Source organism: Vicugna pacos, chromosome 21, assembly GCF_048564905.1.
Source record: "Vicugna pacos chromosome 21, VicPac4, whole genome shotgun sequence".
Lineage (NCBI taxonomy): Eukaryota > Metazoa > Chordata > Mammalia > Artiodactyla > Camelidae > Vicugna > Vicugna pacos.
Window position 1 is genome coordinate 29,357,401 of NC_133007.1, and position 18,457 is coordinate 29,375,857.

Here is an 18,457-nt window from a genome sequence, read left to right on the forward strand (position 1 = left end):
GAAGGGACAAAATAATTATAAACAGAATAGGTAAGCATGACAAAAGGAGATGCGTTTATTGAAAAAAACAAAGCGGGGAAAAATGGATCAGGAATAACAAGGGAATCACTTACCTTGGCCTGGACTCCGGAGAGAAAGAATCCTCTCCTGCGAATTCTCAGCCACAGATCTGCCTTTAGGAGGCACTCGGGTGCTAACTGACATTAAGTACTTGCAGAACCTCAAAACACTAAGGCAAGTAAGGAACATAAATTGGCCCTAGGTTTTTGGTGCCTTTCCACATTATTCTAGGGGTATGGAGAGGTACTGCCTGACGAACACAAAAGGAACCCCTCCACCCAGGCTGCCAAGGGTTCTCCAGACAAAGCCCAAATTGAGCTCACGATGAAAAATATAAAACTCTTCATAGCAGATTCAGGATTCAATTCAGTGTCTGTTTGATCCCAAATCCCATGCTCATACCTTATCTCCATGCCCTCTGCAGAGGCACCCGGACTTCTACCACACATCCTGTGGGCCAGACCCACAGCATGTAGGCTCACAGAGCCTTAGGGTTGGAAGTGACCCAAGAAATCGCCTACTCCAATCTCCTAATAATGCAGGACATCTTTCTGTAACATGACAGATCACCATCAGCCTCTGCTGAGCACCTGCAGGGAAGGAGCGTACATTCCTTCCCCGGAGAGTGGGAAGTCTCACTGCAGAGGCCAAACAATTCTACCTACGGAGACTGACAGCTCCTTAGTCCTTCTAGGCCAGGAGATCTCGGGCAGGATAATTAACCAGCTGAACTTAAGCCTTCTTATCTGCAAAATGGGGATACTGTCTCAGAAGATCGTGCTGAGGCTTAACAGAGCAGTAGATACACGACAGATGTTATTCCCCCCTCTTTAATGTCTGTAAAGTGATCAGTGAAAAGACTCACTCTGCTTTGCATGAGCCAGATCAGATCCACTTACAGGCATGAGATTTTTTAAAATACAAATTTTAGGGAGGGCAATTCTCATTCAGTTCAACATGACAGTGGGAAAGAGTTTTGCATTAAAACAAACAAACGAACAATTGCTCATTTCTATTTAATTTTCAACCCACACCGTCTCTGCATTTTGAGGCCTCCTCTGCTGCGGGTTTGAAATCTTGTGGCTATTTATTCCATCTGGGATGGGGTGCAGGGCGAGTCTGAGAGCCTTAACTGGGGACTAAGTGTAAGCTTCCCTGCGAAGTCTGTCTGACTTCTTTTTTTTTTTTCTGGTCATCCAACTTTTTTATTTTACAGATTTCAAGAATAAATTTTACTGACTTAGGCTCCTTAATTAAAAACTGAAGGAATTACTTAAGTGCAATATAACTCATGTGTTTTAGGTGTAGGGTTTGGTGAACTCTGGTAGTCACAGACAACTGCACACCCACCCCAAACTCAAGATACAGAACAAATCCTTCACCTTAAAAGTTTCCCTTTTAGGCCTCTGATTTTAAGAGGGACATTGGCAAATTGGCTGGGACCCAGGGTGAGAAGTCTTGAAGTCCTGGCATAGGCCGGCCACCTCAAGGAATGAGGGGCCTCCACTGACTCGCCGAGGAAGGAAGGTCTGCGGGGGACACGGCGCTCGGACATTTGAGGAGCTGCTGTGCATTAGAAACGGGGGACAGCGTAGCTCACAGGGGGCTTCTGCTTAGGGGCAGAAGCGAGAGAGATTTTGTTTCAACATAAAACGCTTTCGAAAAACAACATAACAACTATTTACAGATGTGAAGGTGAGTGAGAAGCAGAGTTAAAAATCAGTTACTCTAGACCCAGCACTTGGGACGTGGCGAAGTCAGAATGTGAACCGCGGCGTTCCGATCCTCAGTCCCGATCCTCCCACCCACCCTTCCCGCGCGGAAGCTCCGCCGGAGGCCCGGGGGCCTGGGCTCGAGGCGGAGACGCCCGGCTTGGGGTCAGCGGCTCAGATGTTTGTCATTTTCCACCGTCTGCCCTCGGACTTGGGCAGAGCCTTCCCGGGGAGGACAGGAAGCCCTCCGAGCGTGGGTGGAGGAGGGCGAGGCGGCTGCCGGAGCAGCCTCGTGCCCCGATTCGCCGTGTGGGCCCGGCAGCCAGGTCAGCGCGGAGCCCAGCGCTCTCCGCCTGCGTGGGCGCTGCTCCTGCCCCGGGGCTGGCGGCCCGGCAGCGCGGGGACGCGCCTGCCACCCACGCGGCTGGGCTGGCCCGAGAGGCTGCGAGCTTGGGGAGGGAAGGCAACTGTCCAGAGGTGGGAGGACAGACACAGAGCCCCCTCGGGTGGGAGAGGAGGAAGGGCAGGGGCGTCAGCGGCTCAGCGTCCGGGGAGCCCGCAGGTAAGAGCTCCAGCTCGCAGCGGGAGGGGAAGGGTGGGCCTTGGGGGACTTTGCTCCATTGCATGGGGCTTCCTGGCTGGGCAGCACGGGTTACCGGGTTACCGCTCCGCAGGAAGACCTCAGGGCGGGAAGATGCTCAGGTGATGGTCCTCCGCCAGGCCTTTGGCCTGGGGGCCCGGAGGACCCTCAGGCAGTGGGCGTCGGCTGGGTGTGACCCAGGCATCTGCGGAGGGAGGCGCCTGTCCTCCCTGCTTCTCTCCCTCCTCTTCTCCGGGAGGGGCCGGCCATGGGCGGCCCCCTGCATCGTTAGGCAGGTGGGCCAGAGTGTCGGGTTCACTGAGGGTTTTTCAGGTCCGCTCAGCTAGCAGGAAGCAGGACAGAGGTCACTTGAACTCAGACCACAGTCCCTGTTAAATACATCAGCTTTTAAATCAACCTTTGTTCAAAGTCCAGCGAGTTCCAAGACTAGACTCAACAGCAGAGATAATTCCCCAGTGAACCCCGCAGCTCGTCTTCCTCCGGGATCCAGGTAGGAACTGACTGTGTCCCCCTGAGGGCACTGGCCACCTGGGCCCGAACCACCTTCGTTTTTCTTTTTCCTTTTCTAAGCAGTAGCGGCTGTCCAGGTTAGAAGAGAGGCTCGTGGGTAGGGAGCCAGGCCCCCTTGGTGGTGGTGGGGTCGGGGCCTGAGGGATTGCTGCCCTCTGAGTTTCCCTCTGCTTGAGATGCCCCGACCCTTGCGGGTTAGGGTCTGCTTCAGGAAAGAACTGATAAACTGATTCTCAGAAAAAGCTTTCTCAGGGTTGCATGGGGGTTTGATGTGCAATCACAGGGAGTGTGACAACAGACCTCCCGGGTCACTGGGGGGCTACTTGCAGGGACTTCCCGCTATACACAGGCTTTGGAATTAGGGATTTTCTTATGGAAACAGCCCTTAAAGGAGATACTGTCTCACTGGATAATAAAGACAGGGGTCTCTCCTCTTTTCATCACGTTGTGGCACTAAGAATTGAGGAAAAACAGTGGATTTTAGGCTGGCTGAATTTTAAAACCCAGATCCCCAGTTTCTACCCTTTGGAGTGTCAGGTTCTTTGGCTCTTGTGAGGTCCTGAAAAATCCTTTGGTTTTTTTTTTTTTTTCTTTTGACATCTTCCCCCCTTCCCCGCCCAGGTGATTCTTGGGTGCAGGTAGTTTTGGGAGCCACTAGTAGCTTATATCCTACACAGAGGGGGGTCAAGGGACTTAAATGTGACTGTCATCTGAGGTCAGCTTCCCAGCTTAAGGAGACTCCCGGTCTGGGCTGGCTTTGTAAGAATACATTCCTGCTACAGTCCCTGCAGCGTTGCACCCATGAGCTCTCAGTCCCATATCCAGAAGTCATAGGGGCTCTTTGTCTCAGGACACGGTTGTCTAGTCATCTGGAGTCACATGTTCTTTCCTGCAGCAAATAACTCAGGGACTTTGAGTTTGTGTGTTATGACAGAGTAAATTGTTCTTATCTTTGACTCTTGTTTATTCTTTGCACCATAAACCATGAAGTTGCTGGTAATGATGCCCTATGTTCATAGGCCCCTGGTGCGACTGCTCTTCCCCTCCCGGGGAAAGACCATGCAGCGGATTACAACAACCTGGGTTTTGACTGAGTTGTTAGTGACAGACCATCAGACAAGTCACTTCCTCACACGCAGCTTCAATTCCATTGTCTATCAAGCCTCTCGTCTTTCCCCCAAGGCTGAATTGAAAATGAAATTATAAATGTGTTTGAGCATAAACACAAATGTGCTTACATTGCAAATGTGTGGATCCAAAGACTTTGGGGAACAGTGGGAAGGAACAGCCTTTGGTCAGCGGGGAGATCTTGCCTTGTCTTTCAATCTCATTGAGCCTCTGTTTAGTCACGTATAAATAAGGAGTTGGAATGAGATGATCGCTAATGTCCTTTTCAGCCCACCAGGTATCATAGATCCTGGAGCTTTGAAGTCTGGATCCTTCTTCTCATCTGGGTCTGAATTTAGAAATGAGCTCCCCAGGAATGGCTTTGAAACTCAGCCTCCTCCTCCCTCCTCAACACCATATCGCATGGTTTGTAGCCTTTATCATCAGCAATCATCTTGTTTACTTTTTGTCATCTTTGTCAGGTGTTACAGGCTCCAAGAGAGCAGGGGTCTTGTCCTTTGTGTTACCTCCTGTGATCCCGGCTCTTAGAAGGGCTCCTGGCATAGAGGGGTTGCTTAGATATTCTGATGAGTGGAAGCTGCTGTGGCAGGGAAGGGGCTGCAAGAATAGAACCAGGATGTTTGGATAAGCTGCTCTTGCCAGAGAGAAGGCTGAAGGACTCTGATACTCTCTCAGGCCCCTGAGCTCCTGAGTCTGATGGAGGGGGAGTGGGCATCTCTGGTCACACCTTGATTACATGATTTTCTCATTTGTTGCATGGGAATTGATGAGAGTAGCAAGTTAGAGCTCGAGTATTTTCCTAAAGATCTCAGCAGCTCTCTTTCTCGGCCCTTCGTGAGGGCCTCCCCGGATCTCTTTCATCTCTCTGCCTGGTGGGTATCACGGCTAAATGATTGAGAATGAAATGCCTGAAACCCAGAGCACTAACTCGCTAAATCTCAATTTCCTCATCAGTCGAATGGGCATCGTAGAACCTGATTCCCAATGTTACGAGGATTCCATGGGATGATGCCCAGAGAGCCTAGTGCACGCTCAGCGCTACTGTTCTGATGACCTTCAGGCAGCTTGCTGATGGGCATGAGCCCAGGGAGGGAAGGGGCCCAGGCAGTGGCAAGGAGTCGTGGTAAACACAAAGGATAGCCCCTATGGGGGAGGGTATAGCTCAAGTGGTAGAGTGGGTGCTTAGCATGCACGAGGTCCTGGGTTCAATCCCCAGTCCCTCCTCTAAAAATAAATAAATAAGTAAACCTAATTACCTCCCCTGCCCCCCAAAAAGATTAAAAACAAAAAAGACAGCCCCTAGTCTACTCAGTGGCATCTCTGGGAGGTTCACCCTGGTCTGAGAGGGCTACCAGCTCCCGAGGCTCTGTAAACCCTGCAGCTCCTCTGCAGAACGGAGTTCCAGGTGCTTCGGTCTAACCTGACCTGCTTCTTACTGTCAACATATGCCTGCTTCTGGGCTTTCAAAACTTTCAGCATCCCCTTAAATTTTTAGAGCCTTTTTCTTCCTTTGAAGACGGGCCGTTGGGATTCCATGAGAACTCATAAAGGGTACCTAGGCTCCATACCTATGATAACTGTAGCAAAGATTTTCTTTTCAAGATTCCAGCTCCTGTATTGGGTAGTTGTGTCTGGAACATTCTTCACTGTGCCCTGGGCTCTATGAGGGCAGAACAATGTCTAATCTGGGTTGAGCCTCGGTATCTGCCTCACAGGAGGGACTGGACATGAGTTATTGATTATATAAATGATCCTTGACATTTAGAGGATGGAGTGATTCCTTCAGACAGCGCTGACTGGGAAAGGGTTGGTGTGTAACCTAACATCTGAGCTGAGCCTTGAACATGGGTAGGTCTTGGATTTATTCACTTGGAAAAAGTGTTTGCTTAGGCCCTTCTATGCATAAGTCACCAAAGGAGGGTGTTTCCAGCCGAGCATGTGGTGTGAGCGAAGGGCAGGCTGGGTGGGGGTGACCACACATAGGCTGGTTTCATGCCTGCTGGGAGCCAGAGGGGAATGAGGGGATTGTGTTGAGCCACAAAGCCTGAGCAAGGAGTCTGGACTTCAGTTTCTTGAATAACTTCTTGAAGTTATTTTTAGAGACTCACATGGTGAGAGCAAGATCAGGAAGTTTGTCTTGAGGCAGTGACTGCGGAGGACTGGGGGCTGGAGGACTCTGGGACACGGGAAAAAGTGAGGGAGTAGAAATGCAAGTTCACAGGGTCTTGTAAAATGAGGCGTCAGTTTCAGGAGACACTGTTGCTCCGCCCGCACCCCCCACCCCAATCCCTGGCGGGATGGTTTGGCTCTGTCAGCAGCACAAGGGTGACCTTCCTCGGAGGGCATGTCTGTTTCCACGCGATGTCGACTCCGTCTCTCTCCCAGCCTGCAGAACCCTTAGGTAAGCAAGGAAAGTGGGGAAGGCCTTGAACTCCAACCAAGAGTCCTGCCACAGGGGACAAAGTGTCATCATGATGGGTGGTCAGGGGGAGCGGCATTTAGTACCAGCAGTCCACACGATCTGCGAGGTAAGCAGATGCCACTCTATCATAAATGAGAAATAAGAACTACCCACTGGGCCTGTGATCTCTCTATTCCACTGGAACACATGTCATTAATTTCCCACACTTGGCATTGGCTGCTGGCTAAAGCCAAACAGTAACCGTCACAGGGGGGAAATACAGTTAGTAAAAACATATTTTTGGGCCCTATTTACTTTTTCTATTTTTGATACTAATTATTTAAAACAAATATACTTGTGCGTTTGAATTTCCAAACCTCTTGCTTTTCAAAGGAGAAATCCACGTGGCTTAAATATTATCTACAGCAAAAATATAGGATCTGCTCTACATTTTTGAAGGTAGTGTATTTTTGAAGAAGAATGAAAGTGAATTGCATTTATCTCCTCTTTGTTCAAGACACCTGCCCATAGCAGCTGAGATACAGGAGGGTTTCTTTTATGATGTTGGAAGAAACAGCGCTCTGAGGCGCGGGCAGGAAGCCAGCAGTCGGGGCTGACGGCTGCGGGGAACTCCGCCTATAGCTGCAGACTTAACATCTGTTGTGGGCCATGAGGGGGCAGCCGGTCCGTGAGCCAGTGACATGTGGGTTGCTAAAGGAATTTACTAGAGATGAAGTATGGGAGTAGAAAGGAGTTTATTAGGGAACACTGCCATAGCCCACAGTGGGCCACACAGACGAGGGGGGCCTGCGTGAGCCCTGAGGGCCTGTTACTGGGGGTTTTGTAAGGTCGGGTTGCAGGGTGCCTGATCGGCTTGTGGGCAAGTCTGATTGGTTGTGGGTGAGGTGAAAGGTTTAGGGTGAGGTGCGGTGGGGTTTATGGCTCTGATAAGGAGAGCATTCCCCGGGGCTATTAGTTTGTTAGGGGAAACACGCCCAGCAAAGAATGTCAGACATCTGAGAGCCCAGTGGGGGTTGTGGGACTTTGAAGGACATCTGCTGGCCCAGCAACATCCCGCCTCTAGCAACTGTATTCTTCCAACAAAAGCCTAGTGATGTCTTTGTGTTACTCAGTGCGCAGGTGTGTGTCGGCTGGAGAAGCTGCGTTCCTTGCAGGGCTGGATGTGCCGAGGCGCCTGGCCAGGCTCCTGAGGAGTGTTGCTTCCTCCTCGCTGAAGTTCAAGGTGTTTTCTAGACCAGCATGGAGTTCAGTGCAAAGCGAGTAACATTCAGGTTGAATGTTACCCGACAGCTCCTGCGCGCTCTTCCCCTCGTGCCTGGATGAAACAGAAACAATTTACCCTGTGGTTACATCCCAGGTTGTACAATCAAATATCCTTCTCCTGTGGCAGTCCCTAGGGTTAAATATTGTTAAACATTGTCTTGCTAAGTTTTTGCTTTTAGTTTTTCATGGCTCGGGTGTTGGTTGCATAAGTGCCTTGTGAGGAGAGGCTATGTTTTCTTTGTAGTCCGATGCTCATTGCATCATTGATTCCTCACTATTAGGTAGGATGGTGGTGGGTCCAGAGTACTCGTGACTAACGGTTGTGGATTACTGGATTTATACCGTGATCCCACGGCATCCTAGATTTGGGGAGATAGGCAAAGAAGACAGTGCCGGGGCTCTCTCTTCCCTTACGGTAGTCTCTGCAGCTGGCTGTCACTGGTGACCAACCCCTTCTGATTTTCCCCACCAAGCAGAATGTTTTGTATCCCACATCCTTCCTCTGATCTTTTGGAAATCTAGTGACATTGTCTGGTGAGAGAACCTGTTCGCTGGTTCCTCCCTGGTGACCGGGATCTATGCATGCAGACATGTGTCTCAGGTGGTGCTTCCCTCACTCCGTCTTCTCCACCCTCGTCTGTCCCTCAGGTCTCTTGACTGGTGTACCTTGTACTCACGTCTGTCAGAGCTGGTCTCTCCGTGTGTTGGGACTCTCTGGCCAGCTTAGTTCTATAGAAGCTCCCGGGAATGCTCTACCTCCTGGATATGTGGCACTGGATTCTACTTTTGTAATTCCCTAGCTTTCAGACTACGTGATACTTCTGGATTCAGGGAAATCTGAGTTCATTATTCGAGCTTGATTTCATGGGGAACAGAATCTTAAGTCCTGACTTTTCAGCAACTGAAACAAACTTTGCAGAGGTGGTCCAGAGTGAGGAGGGGGAGAATCCCTGACCTGATGATCAAGACGCCTGCCTGTCCCTCGTCCATCAGTCAGTCTCCTGGCTGCTTCACAAGGGGAACCAGGAGCCCTGCTCAAATGGTCTCACAGGACACGGCTTCTCATCGCAGCAGGCCTCCCGGTGTGTGCGGAGCGGGCTCTTCTGCTCCAGATGCTATGCTGAGAAATTTTGCATGTTCTGTCTCTGGTAGTCTGTGCCTTGTCCACAGGCGTTTCCTATTGTCGGTGTACTTTTATCTCCAGCTCAAAATTAAGGAAGTCACTCATGTTCTCACAGCTACCAGGTGGTGACACCAGAATCAAAAACTGGGTTTGGCTTTAAAACTCCGTTCTTTCTAATGTGCTTTACCCAGACTAGAAAGCTGAGGGAAGACGGAACTAAAAGTACATATTCCCTTCACATCAGCCACATACCTGTATGGCTGCTTTAGACTTTTCGTTACAGGAAACTACTCTGTTCTGAACATCATTTAAGATGACTTTTCCTGTGTCAACCCATTGATTTTTTTTTTAATGGAGGCACTGGGGATTGAACCCAGGACCTCGGGCATATTAAGCATGCGCTCTACCACTGAGTTATTTCCCTCCCCCCAGCCCCTCTATTTTTGAAACTGCTCCATCAGTCCCCTCTCCCTTCACTGTTCACCCTGCTGAGCCAAGCCCTGAAACACTTCATCTTTCCAACTGTAGTCTTCTGGCTTCTCTTCCCCACAAGTCACACTGGCCCCACAGTCTAACATTCTAATGAGCTCTGTGCTCATTGTGAGACAGGAGGAACGGGGCCAGGGCACAGCCGCTGAAGGAATGACACAGCAGTTGAGGACAGGACCAACGGGTTAGAGCCAAGATGCAGAAGATGCGACTTCCAGGAGACCTTGAGCCTCATGGCGCTCCCACAGGTGCCACGACCGGTTCTAGGCTGACCTTAAAAGGTCAAAAAGTGGGTGGGGGCCTGATTCCTGGAAATCCCTGCCCCTTCCCCGAAGTATTTGGAATAACCCTCCTACTCACAGCATGTGGAATTACGGAGCCCACAGAGCCTAACAGCCGTGCGCCCGCTCTGCGCGCTCACCTTCTGAGCGGCCCGCGCTCTGCCTGTGGAGGTGTCTCTCTAAGTAAACTTGCTCTCACCTTGCTACGCCTGGCTCTTGAATTCTTTCCTGCGAGAGGCAAGAACCTACCCCCGGCAGCAGGTGTACCCAGAGGGACTCTCGCCTCCCAGCCCTCCGGTTTTACACGCATCGTGCTCCAGCCTGGGATGAAAGACACCGCTTTCTCCTTCTACTCCTGATGTGCTCCAGGGTGAGAAAAAGCCACAGGAGCCCATGCTGGTTGGTCTGTTATAAATTCATGAGGTCTAGTTCTCTGTCTAGTGAAAAAAGTTATATTTAACCTAAGTTGTTTCTTAGAATTTTTCTTCTTTTTTTTAGCTGCAGTGTAGTCGATTTACAACGTCGTGTTAGTTTCCGTGAAATTTTGACTCGACCTGTTGACTCGTCTTAGGGAAGCAACGCTGTGGCTTTGGACGGCCCTGCCACCTGCCAGCCCCAGGGTCCAGTTCTGTTTAGTTTACCTGAAGTTTTTTAAAACTTTGAAATAGCTGCCAGCTTTAAAAAATAGGGACATTTCACACAAATCTAGATTTCTTGGTTCTCTTGAGGAGTCGGAAGACCCGGCACGCTGGGTCTCACTTCCTCCCAGCCGCTGTCTGCGAGGGAGGGAGGGAGCAGCGGACCCACAGGCCTCTCCTCACCAGCTTCACAGGCTTATCAGTCTGAGCCCAGTGGATATTTTGGTTCATATGCTCAAAGTTCCCAATTTGTCTCAGTTCCTTTGCAGGAGTGATTGGAATGAGGTGAGTTGACCTCATTGTCCTATTTATCTCATTTTTCCCACTTCTCTCTCCTGCCTCAGGAGAACTGTTCCATCTCGCCAAGGCCACGCCCCTCTCCTGTGTTCTCTGTCATCCCTTGCTGTACAAATGTTAAAAATAAAGCCATCCACCCGCCCTGCTTCCCCTTCGAGCGGCTGCCCCGGCTCCCTCACTGCTGTGTTTCGGATGCGTCTGTATTCACTGCCTCTGTTACTTACTAGTATCATTTGCTCCCCAGTCTTTTATCTGTCTCGAACTTCCGTTTTCTGAACTTGGTGGCATTTTCTGTTTTAATTCTCTTTACCTCTCAGCATCATTTCGTGTTAACTAGCCGACCTTGAAACTCTTCTTTTGGTTTGGACCACACTCAAAATCTTGGCCTTCTGACTGTTCCTTCTCTGCTTCGTCGTCTTGTTGCCTAGATACAGGCCTCACCACCCGGGGCTTTATCCTTGGCCCTCTTCTCATATTCTCACTCCTGTGTGTCACCTCGTACAGCCACGCAGCCTCTAGTCCACCCTCTCCTGAGCTCCAGGCCCACGGAATTAGGGCATCCCTGCAACTCAGAACTGAGAGGAGCCGGAAGCACGGCTGTGTTCTGACTGAGCTGCGACCTCAGAAGGCTGAATCGCGCGTGTCCCGCTCTGTGCAACAGAGGCCTCTTGCTCATGATTGTGAACCCACAGGGACACTGCGTGGGAGTGAGGGGAGCTGTAACTAGGGAGAGTACTAGGACCTGCTGTACCTCCCGGACACTAGTCACGGGCAGTGTAAGAAACCATTTTGGGCACCTGTCCTGTCTGAGGCCATCTCTGCGTGGAGGAATCTGAGAGCAGGATCAAAGAGTTAACACAGTATGTCACGTAGTTCCTCCACCTCTGCCCTCATGGCTGCCGTGCTGGGACAGGTCCTTCACTGCCTGTGAGGAGCCTCTGACCTGGCTTACCTCCAGTGTGTCTTCGCTCCAGTCCATCCCTCCTGCCATTTCTGGGGCCCAGCTCTGATCCTGTCATTCCTTTGATTCTCAGCCTCGAGCGGTGCCTGCTGACACCGCACTAAGGCTGGATCCCTTGGGCTGGTGTTCAAGGCCTTTGCAGTCTAACTTGTCACCCATTCCCAGTGACATGTTGGCCCTCCTTCCTTGGCTGTTCTTCAGTCTCACTGGGTTGCCAGCTCTTCTTTGACCAAACCCAAGAACTCCCACGTCTGTGCCCGACGTCCCCACTGCTCCCTGTGTCTACAGTGTCCTCTTCCTACCTCTGTGCCTGGTGAAATCTTACCCATCTGCCGTCAGTGTCCAAATCAAATCCTCCCTAATTTGTGAAACTTGCCTTAATTTGCCTCATGTTGTAGGTCTTATGGTATTTATACTCTGCTCGTGGTGGTAGCTATTTTTGTATTACAACTTTGCCTGCACCCCTATTTAGCTGTGAAGTCCTTGAGAATAGACGTGTGGTTTTATTTTATTCCATCAATCATTTAACAGTGTTTTGCATGTAAGTGTGAGGCAAGTATTTGTGGCGTGGACAAATGGAATTGGATTTGGGGTAATATGTCTTCTTGATGTTCAGTAGAAAGTTGAGGGGCCTATGTCCGTGATCCTAAACCAGCTTCACCCACTCCAGGGTGCTAACTGAGGAATCTCATTGTTTGGCCCCAGACGTGAATGGAACTTGGGTTTCCACTCATAGGGTGATGGAGGAGGAGAAAAGGCCTCAGTTCTTAAGGTGGTTAGGTTTGGGGGGTGGGGAGGGCCCCTTGGACTTAATTCATAAGATAAAGAACCCAAGGGAACTGTTTTCTAAAATTTATTTTTTATCTTTTAAATTTTTATTGAATTATAGTCGGTTTATAATGTGTTAATTTCTGAACAGCATAGTGATTCAGTGATACGTGTATATATTCCTTTTCATGTTCTTTTTCATTCTAGGCCATTACAAGGTATTGAATACAGTTCCCTGTGCTGTACAGTAGGACCTTGTTGTTTATCTGTTTTGTATACAGTAGTGTGTGTCTGCAAATCCTAACACCCATGGCGCCTGTTAAATGTTGTCTGCATCTGCTCGATCCTGTTGGCCTGGTTCAGAACTAGAGCGTGGGGAGGGAGGCTGAGGCTCAGAATGCAGGTTGCCGCCCACTCCCTTGCTGTTGTCCAGGCAGGCCTGCGGGCAGAGCTGGATCCTGAGGACTGCGTGGGGTGACCAGTAGCCTTTCCTAACCAGGCTGCCACCTTGGTTCTCAGGTTGAGTAAAGGTGAGCTCAGGGTAGCTGTTAATAGTTCACCCAACCTTGACATTCTTCTCTGACCTGTGAGGGCGTCATCCCAAGACTGAGGGGAGAGGTGGGGCCCTCGAGCAGCCAAGGGTGGTTTTAAGCACTAGTTTCTCAAACTAGTGGGGAATCTAAAAATGCTTATGTTCAGGTTTCAAGCCTGGAAACTAAGTCAGTAGATCTGAGGTGGGGCCTAAGTGTCTTTTTTAAAATTTTTATTTTTTGTAAGTCTCTGCAGGTGATTCTGAGGGCCAGCTAGGATTGAGAATTAAAATTGTGAGGTGATTGTGAATTAAATGAGATAATGTAGCATGCCTGACATGGTGAATTTTTAAGTGGTAACATGATTCATTATTGCTGGCAGCACCTGATGCTCAGATTTACACTGTCAGCTAAGTAGACCTGTTCTCTCAGGTGAAAGAAGCTGGTGCCTTGGGGCCCGGGCCCGACAGCTCCCAGGACGGAAGGACTGAACGGAGGGCCTCCAGTTCTTGCTGGCTTCGCTCTTCGAGGACTCGTCATTTCTTTTCCTTCCTGAGAAGAACTTGCTCTTCCCCTGGCTTGTGCTTTATCTGATTGGTAGCAATTTCAGGGTTCTTTTACAAAATACCTGGAAGCTTATAGGAGTTAGGCAAATAACTCTGTTTTAGAGAAGAAAATAATTTGGAGCACACGGTGTTCCCTTCTGTACTGGGAAGTGCTTTGTGCGCTTGTCAGGTCCCTAGTGTTCCTCGGGAGATGATGGGTTTTTGATGAACTCAGTGGCTTCAGGATGCCTTCCCTCCCAGCCCTGTCCCCTGCGTGGGGTAGGCTTATGAGCATCCGAGCCCACGGCATTTTTTTAATTGGACATTTCCACATGTAGCAATTACTGTGGGACAGGGGACTTGTGGACGTGCTGGGTGACATGGCAGACACGCTTCACGACAAGTCCCACTGACGAGGATCAGCTGAAATGGAGTCTCACTCTTTCCCCTAGTTAGCCCTGCTCAGGAGAGTCCTGCAGGCTCCAGCCCCACACACTCAGACTGAGGGAAAATGAGGCTTCTTCTCAGCCTTGGCCAACGAAGCTGGACCCTCCTGGCCGTCTGAGTCTCGCTGGTGTAGCCCGGATGCCGCAGGGACAGCTCCTGCTCCGAGCAGAGCTGCTGGGGACGGTGGGTGTTGACTGGGGACCGAATCCGGGCCCATGTTGTTGGCGGCCTGGGAGCTGGGGAACCTTGGGCTACCTTGGACTTGGGGAGACCCCTGGGTCCCCCCAGCTTTTTCTTTCCTGTGGAAAATAGCCCAGTGGCTTCAGTTCTTTCTTCTCCGGCCACATTCAGAGGTCCAGGCCTGCCCTCCTTTGTCATTATCTAGCCTTCCTGACTTCTAAACTGTACTTGCTTTTCCCTCTTGACCATGGATGTACTATTGTCTTTCTTGGTAGTGATAATCTAATCCTTTTGGAAGAAGGTAGGGGTCCAAAGCTGCGATTAATAATTAAGGTTGATTAGGGAGAAGGTAGAGCTCAGTGGTAAAGTGCGTGCTTAGCATGCACGAGGTCCTGGGTTCAATCCCCAGTACCTCCATTAAAACAAATAAATAAGTAAAAACCTAATTATCTCCCCACCAGAAAAAAGGAAAAAGAAAAGGTAAAGATTAAGGTTGATTTAAAAAAACCTCTTTGGCTCTGACCCCAGATTTTTCCCCGCCCACGGCCAGCACTTTGTTCTCTTTCCCACAGACAAGCAACTTTGTTGCCAAGAATTGACTTTTTTTCCTCAGAGCTCAGAAATGGTTATGGCTTTCTTTCATTCTCAGTGTTTTATTTTGGCTGTTTGACCTGGGGAACAAAGCCTACAGAAGATCTGAAGGACTCCAGCTCAGATGACCGTTGCTGTGTTATATACACCCACAGGCCTTCACTGGCTCCGTGTCTGTCCACCGCAGGGCTCTGGTCTCTGGATTTTCTCAGGAAGCTGAAGATGGGGCCGGGGGCTGAAGAAACAGAAAACAAGATCCTTTTTTTTTTTTAATTGTTACTTTATTTACTTTTAATTTTTAAAAATTGAGGTATAGTTGATTTGTATTACTTTTTACAGCTGTACAATGTAGTGATTCAACATTTTGTTTGACTGTACTCCATTTAAAGTTGTTATAAAACATTGGCTGTATTCCCTGTGCTGGATAAATATCCTGTAGCTTCTTACTTATTTTACATGTAGTAGTTTGGACCTCTTATCCCAGACCCCTATCTTGCCCCTCCTTCTCTCTCCCCACTGGTAACCACTAGTTTGTTCTCTGTATCTGTGAGTCTGCTTCTGTTTTGCACATTTGTTTGTTTTATTTTTTAGATTCCACACATAAGCGACACCATACAGTATTTGTCTTTCTCTGTCTGACTCATTTCACTAAGCATACTACTCTTTGGGTCCACCCATGTTGTTGCAAATGGCTAAATTTCATTCTTTTTTTATGGCTGAGTAGCATTCCATTGTGTGTGTGTGTGTGTGTGTACACACGCCATCTTCTTTATCCAGTCATCTGTTGATGGACACTTAGTTTGTGTCCATGTCTTGGCAATTGTAAATAGTGCTGCTGTGAACATTGGAATGTTTTTTTTTTTTTCGTGTTTTGTTTTCTTCAGATATATACCCAGGAGTGGGACTGCCAGATCATATGGTAGTTCTATTTTTAATTTTTTGAGGAACCTCCGTACTGTTTCCCACAGTGGCTGCACCAATTTACATTCCCACCAACAGTGTACTAGGGTTCTCTTTTCTCTGCATCCTCACCAACATTTGTTATTTGTGGTCTTTTTGATAGTAGCCATTCTGACAACTGTGAGGTGATATCTCCTTGTGGTTTTGATATGAAAGAAGAGGAAGAAATCGGAAACACTATCCTTAAATACAAAGTCCCTTCCTAGTTAGGTCCATAGTCCCAGGCATCCTCATCACGGAGCAATGACACAGCCTTGCTACAGTGACTGATCCCAGCTCGATTCCAGGACCAGTGTAACCCCAGGACGTGGCCTAGACAGACCCAGGGCTGGAGCTGGCCCAGAACCAGCCCTGCTGCCCCCTGGTCGGACCATCTCTCTACAAGATGGCACAGGAAACGCATAGTTTTAGGGCCCCCAGGGTCCCATGTAAGGCCAGGCTTTGAGGTTTTGATCAGCTTTCTCCATTGGTGTAGTTGAAGGTATTAAATATTTCATCAGTCTGGTGCGGGCACTGGCACTGATCCTTCAGTGGCTGAACTGTGGTGGGTGCAGACGGTGGAAGGAGCTAATCTAGGGCTGGGAGCCGTGACTGGCTCCCAGGCAGCCTGGGAGCATTTCTGTCAGCATGTTCGTCAGTGTGAACGTGCTCTGTCTAACTCTCTGGGCTTCAGCCATAGATGTGAAAATAAACCCTGACTTTAAACACCTGAGGCTTCAAAGCCGTAAGTGTAGACTGGAGCGACCGCTGTCTGGCCGCTGGGATTCTTTTTTTTTTCTTTTTTTTAACATTTTTTATTGATTTATAATCATTTTACAATGTTGTGTCAAATTCCAGTGTTCAGCACAATTTTTCAGTCATTCATGGACATATACACACTCATTGTCACATTTTTTTCTCTGTGATTTATCGTAACATTTTGTGTATATTTCCCTGTGCTATACAGTGTAATCTTGTTTATCTGTTCTACAATTTTGAAATCCCAGTCTATCCCTTCCCACCCTCTACCCCCCTGGTAACCACAAGTCTGTATTCTCTGTCCATGAGTCTATTTCTGTCCTGTATTTATGCTTTGTTTTTGTTTGTTTGTTTGTTTTTGTTTTTGTTTTTTAGATTCCACATATGAGCGATCTCATATGGTATTTTTCTTTCTCTTTCTGGCTTACTTCACTTAGAATGACATTCTCTAGGAGCATCCATGTTGCTGCAAATGGCGTTATGTTGTCCCGCTGGGATTCTTAAAGAAGTAAAAAGACAACTTGAGGTTTTGCCCAGAAATGGTGGCTTGTGTTTTCTTTATATCAGGTTTTCACGTCTCTACTGAGACAGGGGGAATCTTCGCCTCTTCTCTCCCCAGACACTGGACCGTCTTACTAGCAGGGAGGTTTCACGTTCCACCCTTGAGAAAAAGGAGATCCCCGTGGCTGGCACCAGAGAGCGGGAGATTGCTGGCTGTTGGGGGGGTTCCTTAGAAAAGAGCATTCATACGCTGATCACAAACAGCCTCACCTCTTGATGAAAACATAGCATCTGAGGGCCTTTATTTTGATTATAAGGACATGTTTTGAATTCTGTAGGATTTGGATGAGGTCAGAGGGTTTTTTTTCCCCCTTCAAGGCTTTGCAGGCCCATGAAATTGAGAGCTGTTAGGGATCTAGGAGTAAGTGTGGACATAGATGAGGATTCAAGCTGGGGGTGGAATTGACGCTTACAGCCTAGGGAATCAGCAGAAAGAGAAGGAAAAGATCAGAGTCCGAGGGGTCACGCCGTGGCGCCTGCCCGTGGGGAAGCCCCACTCTGGTCCTGCCCTCTTCTCCCCTGACTCGCCCCCTCTCCTCCCAAAGCAGCGTCTTCCTGCCGTTAGGTCATGATGTGGCGGAGCTGCTACGGTCTCCCAGGTGTGGGCACTGACCATGGGATCGTGGCTTCACTTTTCTCTTCCCTGGATCCTCAGGAGCGTGGGCTCAGGCCTTGGGCCCTGGTGAGAGATCACTTGAAACATTGTCTTTGTTTCTTCTTTCCTTGGCTGATTAGTCATTCGTGTCCCTGGTGGCCTGGCTGCCAGACTTGGCTGAGACTTGTGAAACAGGCAAGCGAGTGGGGCGTGGGAGGCTGTCTGCCTGGTTTGTACTGCCCGTCTCTGTGGGTGTGGAGGTCAGAGATGGCTATCTCCAGTCACCATGGCGTGGCTTCGAGGGAGCCCGGAGCACTTTGTCGTCTCCCCTCCACCTTCCACCCTGGACCCTGTATGGTCGTCTGCTCCTGTCCCTCCAGGAGAGACAGAGGAGGTACTGGAGGGGAAGACAAGGATTTGCCCTGCAGGCAGCTGAATCAGCAGAGTCTAGCCTTCTGCTCTCAGGCCCCCCCTCACGTCAGCCGTCCTGGCCTCCATTCTCAATCCCCTATGAAAATAATAGCTTAAGACAGGAAGGGCTGGGGACCCCTGGCAGGAATCTTGGCTTTAATAACTTGGGTGCCGGGGCCCCAAGCTGTTGGTTTTCAGACTTTGCCTTTCCTCCTCCATGGCCCAGGACCCGGCTCCTGCGATGGGGCAAAGGAGGGGCAGCACGTTTGGAAGTGGAAGGGGCTTCAGTAGGGAGAGACCTGACCTGGCTGTGGGAACTCTCTCTCTACGGGGCATCTCTGCTTGGCTCTGACTTCTCTGTCTCACTTCTAGTGCATCAGGTCAGCTCTGAGGCCTGGCTCCTCTGATTTTTAATTCTTTGATGTCTTCCTTATCTTGTTCTACCTGACCACTCCTGCTAATTGTTCAGGTCTTAGAAAAGTCATTTCTCCAGGAAGCCGTTCTTAATTCTTCCCAGCCCCGTCCCCACTCCTGAGACCCTTTGCTGCGTTCTCCCTTGTCACTCGGGTTTCCCCCCTAGCAGGTCGTCCACCACGTGTTACTGTGAACCTATGTTTCCCTGATATGAGAGGCAAAGTATAGGTCT

The 18,457-nt window shown here is 49.5% G+C and overlaps 1 protein-coding gene across 4 annotated transcripts in view; it reads left to right on the plus strand.

Moving 5' to 3' along the window:
* The first annotated feature begins 2,132 nt into the window (after nt 1-2,132).
* Nucleotides 2,133-18,457, plus strand: part of PDZK1 (PDZ domain containing 1) — a 30,116-nt gene continuing 13,791 nt past the window's right edge. Inside the window, exons 1-2 of one of the 4 annotated variants that reach the window (XM_072946688.1) lie at nt 2,133-2,334; nt 2,686-2,863. The gene's annotated coding sequence lies outside the window, so the exon portion shown is untranslated. Of the gene's footprint in view, nt 2,335-2,685; nt 2,864-4,280; nt 4,417-18,457 lie in introns of those variants that run through there. The other 3 variants (XM_072946689.1, XM_015246288.3, XM_072946691.1) reach the window with 3 other exon arrangements.